Here is a 7,291-nt window from a genome sequence, read left to right as displayed (position 1 = left end):
GGCCTTCCAGGCTGGGGAATGTGCTTCCCCCTCTGGCCCTGCTGGCCTCCCCAGGACCTGCCATCTCCTGGGCAACCAACATGGTGAATCTGTCCCCCGCCCCATCCATGGCTGTCGTATGCAGTACTGGACAGGCTCTGGGAAGATCAGCAATGGATGCTGCACTCCTTTCTTCTACAACTGGGCTTTCCCAGGACCAACAGCCCCTGGGGGAGCCAGTCTGTGAAATGTGTACTCTGACTTTCATAGCTGGCCTCTGCAGCATTCCACAGACTCTGAGAAACCAGGCTGGTGAAGTTGATCCCTGCTTTACAATGGCACCTACTCTTCCAGTGACTGACAGAAAGAGGAAGTGTCTCTTCAGGCCTGGACAAAACTGGGGACCCAGGTCAGAGATACTGTGCATTCCTGTTCCATATCTGGCCTCTGCATGATCAGCCATGTCCTGGAGACTCGGGGAAGCGCAGGTTTGCAACCTTCTTTCATAACTGGTGACCACAGGACAGGATAGGCCCCGGTGTGCCAGGCCAGGGAAGATGAAACCCAATTCTCCACAGATGTCTTTCCCAGGGATAGACAGTCCCTGGAAAGTATGGCTGTGAAAGTGTACCCTCTAACATAGATGTCTCTGCTTGGTGTCACAGATCCTGAGGAGCTAGACCACTGAAGCTGTGTCACCCCAATATCACAGATGGCTTCCCCAGGACCAGACTTGGGGTTTCAGGCCAAGGAAGCTACTCCCACTCTTCCATTGCTGGCTTGTACCCCTCTTCCATAATTTGCCTCCAGGAAGTCTGATAGCCAGGGTAAGCTGTGCTCACTCTTCTATGTCTTGAATACCTAGGGCCTGACAGGCCAAGGAAGTTGCACTCCCTCCTTCACTGCTGGCTTCCCCAGGCCTGGACAAGCACTGGAGAGACAGGCCAGGGTTGCCGTGTATCTGTTACACTAATGACCTCTGCAGGCCCACAAAGCCCTGGGGACACAAGCTGGAGAAGATGCAACGTCCTTTTCAATGGCTGGGATCTGTGGGGCCAAAATGTCCATGGGGAATCATGCTGGAGAACCTGTACCCTCTCCTTCCATGGCCTGCCATTCTCCGACTGGATAGGACCTGGGGTTCCTAGGATTCTTTGCTTCCTCTTCCATGGCTGACCTGTCAGGTCCCAGTCCTGCCCTATGGAGTCAGGCTGGGGTAGCTGCACCCATTTTCTATGGCTGGCCTCCCAAGGGTCAGCCACATCTTGGATAGCCAGGTTGAAACATCTGCATTCCCCTCTTCCACAACTGGCATCCCCTGAGCTGGCCAGACCCTGGGATGCAAGGCCATGGTAGCTGCCCCCTTCTTACAGGACTGACCTGAGCTCCTGCTTCCATTACCGCCCTCTCCAGGGCAGAAAATCCCAAGGAAACTATGCCCCCTCTTCCGCTGCTAGCCTCCCAGTGACTGCACATTCAGTACAAGTATGCCCCTTCCTTCATGGCTGACCTCACCAGGGCTGACCTATCCATGTAAGTTTTGCCTCTGTTTTACATAACTGGCCTTCCTAGGGACCCTCTTCCCCTTATTAACGAATCAATCCCACACCAGTTATGTTTTAAGGGGTTATTTATTTGGCAGGGGGTAAAACTTACATACACCATAAACCGTCAGGAAGGGAGCCTAGTCGGTGGAGCAGGAGCCGGGAGCAGCAGCCGAGACCGAGCACCGGAACCAAGAGCCGGAACCAAGAGGGCCTTATCCGGAACTGCTTCTCTTTTTAAAAGAGAAATATACCACGCCCCAGTGGGCTGGTATTTCAGCAGCTATTGGCTGACGGAGCGGAAGTCGCTCCCCGCTGCACTGTGGGCTCCTGCTTCAGTGATTATTGGTTGAGGCAGCGGAAGTTACTCCCACAACATCCCCTAAGGATCCAAGTCTGAGAATCTGCACCCCTCAGCTCTACTTAGAGCTGTTCAGACCCTGGGAAGTCAATTCAAGGAAGCTATGACCCTGACTTCCATGGCTGGCCTCCTCAGGGTGGGACAGGCACTGGTGAGCCAAGGGGCGAAGCTGTGCCCCCACCTTTCATGACAACAGGCCTACTCAAGGTTTGGAATCCCATGGAAGCTGTGCCCCCCTTTGCAGCCATGAAAGGACAGACCTTGGGGAATCAGGCCAGGGAAACTGTATTCTCAATTCCACGACTAGTCTGTACCCCTCTTCAACAACTATCCTCCCCAGAGTCTGAAGCCCAGGGTATTTTCATCCCCTCTTCCACAGCGAGCCTCCCCAGGTTCTTCCAGGCCAAGTAAATTGTGCCCCTTCCTCAACAGCTGGCCTCTCTTGGAACAGACAGTCCCAGGCAAACCAGGCCAGGGAAACTGGACCCCTCTTTCCCAAGACTGACCTCCCTAGGACAATACAGGCCCTGAGGAACCTGGCTGGAAATCTTGGCCTCCCTATTCATGACTTGTCTTACCAAGGCCAGCCAGAACCTTATGAGCCTTGCAGGGGAATCTATGCCCCCCTCTTACACAGCTGGCCTCCTCGGAACCTGGGGAATCAGTCTGGAAAAATTGTGTCTTGCTCTTCCACAAGCTGGCCTCCTCATGGCCTGACAGGCCGTGAGGGGAAGGAAGGAGAAGTTGTGCTCCCCTCTTCCACACCTCGCTTCTCCATAGCTAGCCATGTTTGATGAGTCAGACAGGGGAAGGTGTGTACCACTCTTCATGCCGGCCCTCATATGGCCTGATATGTACTGGGGAGTCAGGCAGGGGAATCTCTGTCCTCTCTTCCATGCCTGGTCTGTGCAGTACCAGACAAGCCCTCAGATCCAGGTCAGGAAAGCTACAACCCCCCACACCATGGCTCACCTTCTCACGGCATGACATGGTGTGGGTGTCCAATGAGGAAGCATGTGACTGCCTCTAACATAACTATCTTCCACAGAGCTGCAAAGTTCCTGTGTAGCCCAACTCAGGATCCTTTACCCAATATTTCTGGGCTTGCAACCACAGGGCCAGAGAGTCCTATGGGAGCCAAGCTGGGGTATCTGTGCATCCCTTTTCCACAGCTGGCCTTGCTGGGACAGTCCAGATCCTTTACTGCCCATCTGGGGAAGCTGTGCCCACCTTCCATGGCTGGCCTGTGGCTCCTCTTTCATGACTGGCCTCCAAAGGGTCTGCCTGCCAGGGAAAACTGCCCCACTTATCCACATATTACCTCTCTAGGGAGAGGGTGCCTGAACTGTCCTTGCCCCACTATCACACTGATGATTATCTTGAATATCACCATAGAATCTTCATCCGGCAACGGATAGAGATAGAGACAGAGACCCTCATCAGAGCAACGGACTGAGCTCCCAAGGTTCAGTTGAAGGGCAGAAGGAGGGAGAAGGTGAGCAAGGAAGTCAGGACTGCGAGTGGTTGGTTCACCAACTGAGACAGTGTGCCTGTTGTAATGGGAGCTCACCAAATCCAGCTGGACCTGGTATGAACGAGCATGTGATCAACCCAGACTCTCTGACTGTGGCTGACAATAGGGGCTGACTGAGAAGCCATTGATAAAGGCACTGGGACTGGTTTTATGGCATGTTCTGGCTTTTTGGGATCCTAGTCTATATGGATGCACAGCTCCCTAGACCTGGATGTAGCAGGGAGGGCCTTGGACTTCCCACAGGGCAGGGTTCTCTGCCCTCTCTCAAGCAGGAAGGGGAAGGGAGGAGGCAGAGTGGGGGAGTTGGAGAGGATTGGGAGGAGGGAAGGAAGTGTAAATATTTGAATGGAAAAATAAAAAAGAAAGAAAGAAAAAAGAAAAAATACAGAGTACAGGCAGTAATAGATTAAATGAGTATAGAAAAATAAGCCACATAGCGATAGAATATACACAGAAATTATTGATTATATATGTTATTGTAGTTTCTTTTAAGTTTTTGACTGTGAATGAGCTAAGTACAGAGAGATATTTCATCGTACAGGCTGCTAAGCTAAACCAACACATATATTTTAAAGTTATCTTGACATCAAAATTTGTGTCTAAAGATATGTTTCTTCAGAAAAGATGTTCTGCTTTTGTTTCCACAGAAGATGAGAACCTGTGGATTCCTTCCAAACTAAGGTGGTTTGATAAACCAAGAGCTCAGGCCTGGAAGGGCTCTGTGAACCCCCAAAATTACTTCATCAAAATACAGCAGGAAGCAGTTTGAAAAGAACTACGCCCATATTCCCAAATATTGTTTATAAACGTGTCTTAATATTTAAAGGGGGATATGCTATTGAGATTTGCCTTGGAGTGGATCTTGGTTTATTGACACAAATTTAAGGTCAATTTTGTTATATGCTTATTTCTGCTCTTGATTAAAGTATTGTGTTTGTACATCTCATTTAAAAATATGATGTATAATTAAGAAATATAAGAAAATTAAGACATATAGGTTAATAATCACCTCTTCCATGGTTGGCCTCTGGGACCAGACAGATCCACGAGAGCCAGGTGGAGGAAGCAGATCACCACTCATTCACTGCTGGACTAGCCATGGGGAGATAGTTCATCCAAGCTGCCCACACTTCTTCCATGGTTGTCCTCTGGAGTGCCAGACAGACTTACACGAGACAGGAGGGGGAACCTGTTCACCCCACTTCCTTGGCTGGCCTCCTCAGTTCTGGAGAGGTACTGGAGAGCCAAGGGAGAACTGCACCCCCATCTTCCACAACTGCCCTCCTTAGTGCCTTCAAGCATATGGAAGCTGTCCCCCTCTTCCACAGCTGTCCTCCCCATGACAGGCCAGACCCTGGGGTACCAGGTCAGGGAATCTATACCCCATCTTTAGCGACTGACCACCCTTGCAAGGACAGATTCTGGGGATCAGTCCAGGGATTCCATACTACCCTCTTTTATGACTAGTTTCCTTGGGGACTGACAGGCCAGGGAAGCTGCATCCCCCTGTTTTACGCTTAGCCTCTTGGTCAGACAGAATCTTGTGAGCCAGGTTGGGAAAGCTGAGGCCCCTCTTCCATGACGGGACTTTGCAGCGGTGGTCATGCACTGGGTAGCCAATCCATGGAAGCTGTGCTGCTCTCTTCCTTGATTTGTCTCCAGAGTACTGGATAGACCCATGGCAGCCAGGAGGGGGATTGCTGCACCCTCCTCTTTCAGAGATGATCTTCCCAGTGCCAGCCATTCCCTGGTGAGCCAGGTCAGTGAAAGCTAACTCCTCTTCCACGACTGGCCTCCACAGGGACTGCAAGCCTATCTAAGCATTGCCCCCATTCTATAGACAGCATATGCAGGGCCTGACAGGCCCTAGAGAGCCAGCGGTGGAAGATGTTCTGCACCCTTCCTTGCCTGCCCTCCTCATGGATGAACAGACCCTGTGGACACAACTGGTGAAGCTGCTACCCCTTCTTCTATGGCAGGCATCCACAGGACAGGACAGGGCAGTCCCAGGGAGACAGGCTGGGAAAACTTCATGCTCCTCTTCCACAGATGGTGTCAACACGGCTGGGCATGCGCTGTGGTGTGAGACTATCTATGCTGTGACAGCACTCTACCATGGGTGGCCTCCCCAGGGTCAACTATGCCCTGGGATGCCAAACCATACAAGCTGTTCCCTTCTCTTTTGTGGATGGCATCCCCAGGGCGGGCATGTTTCCCTTTTCCATTACTGGCATCCCCATGACCTGTAAGACCAGGAAACCCTGTGCCCCCTCTTCTATGGCTAGCATTCCCATGACCTGCCATTCCAAGGAAGCTCTGCTCTCTGTTCTATGGCTTGCCACACAGGACAGGGCACACACTGGGGAGACAGGCTAGAGAAGTTGTGCCCTACTTTTCATGGCTGTTCTCTGCAGCATGACTGAGTACATAGATAGCCCAGCTAGGACTTCTGCGCCCCTTTTCAATGAATTGCTTCTGGCCCTGAAGCCAGGCCAGGGAAACTGCATACACTTGTCTTCCTCGGCTGGCTTCTGCAGAGCCAGACACACCCTCAGGATACAGGTTGGGGAAGTTGCACCCTCTTTTTCCTCAGCTGGCCTCTACACAAGCAGACAGGAATGAAGGGCCTGGCCAGGGAATCTATGATATGTGTTCTGTGTATGGATGACATTTTGAAAGACAGGCACGGGGGAACCAGGTCCTAGATGTAATGCTGACTTTATATACCTGAGCTATGAAGGGACAGACAGTCCCTGGTGAGGCAGGCTGAAGTTCCGGTACCCCCCTTCCACAACTAGCTTTCCAGGTCAGACCTGGAACGTCCTCTCTAGGGAGAGGGTGCCTGAACTGTCCTTGCCCCACTATCACACTGATGATTATCTTGAATATCACCATAGAATCTTCATCCGGCAACGGATAGAGATAGAGACAGAGACCCTCGGCCCCTTTTCCATGGCTGTTATCCACTGATCTGTACCGGCCCTGGGGATACAGGCAGGGGAAGCTGTGCCCCCATGTTCTATGATTGGCCTCTGCAGGGCTAGACAGACCCTTGGGGAGCCAGCCAGGGGAATCTGCGCCCCACTCCGACATGGCTGGGTTTCACAGGACCAAAAAGGAATGGGGAGTGAGGACAGGGAAGTTGTGCCCCCTCTTCCATGACTAGGCTCTACAGGGATGGACAGACCCCATGAAGCCAGGCCAGGGAAGCTGTGCCTTCCTCGTCGGTGGCTGGCCTTCACAGGGCCAGAGAGGACTGGGGATCCACAATGGGGAAATTGTGCATCCTCTTCCATGGCTGGCCTTCCCTATTGTGGCCATGCCCTGCATTGCCAGGCCATGAAAGGGGAACCCCTCTTTCATTATTGGCCTGTTCCCCCTCTTCCATGAATGAATTACCAAGGGCATGCAAGGCTGGGTAAACTGCTTGCCACTCTTTCACAGCTGCCCTTAGGAGGCCCAGACAGGACCTAGGGAACTAGTCAGGGGAAGGAACATAGATGGCATCACAGGGCTGGGGAGTCCCTGGGGAGAAAGACCAGATCATTTTCATTCCCCTCTTTTGTGGATGGCCTCTACAGGGAAGTTCAGGCTCTGGAGAGCCAGGCAAGAAAAGCTCTTGCCCCCTCTTCCCTGGCTGGACTCCTTAGCACCAGATAGGCTCTGCAGAGCCAAGCCAGGCAAACTGTGCCTCCCTCTTCCCTGGCTGGCCACCCCAACGCTGGACAGACCCTGAGGAGCCCAGCTAAGAAGCTATAACTTTCTTTCCATGGCTGGGATATGCAGGGCCATATAGGTCCAGGACAGCTAGGCCAGGGAATCTATGCCTCACACTTCCATGATTGGCCTTTGCAGTGCTGGACAGACCTTGGG

General features: G+C 52.3%; 1 long non-coding RNA gene across 1 annotated transcript; it reads left to right on the top strand.

Annotated features, from left to right (window-relative positions):
• The first annotated feature begins 1,898 nt into the window (after window positions 1–1,898).
• On the top strand, window positions 1,899–4,298 carry LOC148123079 (uncharacterized). The gene is made up of 3 exons (XR_015735280.1): window positions 1,899–2,091; window positions 3,280–3,379; window positions 4,066–4,298. It is a non-coding gene; the product is annotated as an uncharacterized LOC148123079 (long non-coding RNA).
• The last annotated feature ends 2,993 nt before the right edge of the window (window positions 4,299–7,291 follow it).

Source organism: Myodes glareolus, chromosome 2 (genome assembly GCF_982192425.1).
Source record: "Myodes glareolus chromosome 2, mMyoGla1.1, whole genome shotgun sequence".
Taxonomy (NCBI): domain Eukaryota; kingdom Metazoa; phylum Chordata; class Mammalia; order Rodentia; family Cricetidae; genus Myodes; species Myodes glareolus.
Note: the sequence above shows the minus strand (reverse complement) of the source record. Positions and strands in the feature narration are given on the sequence as shown.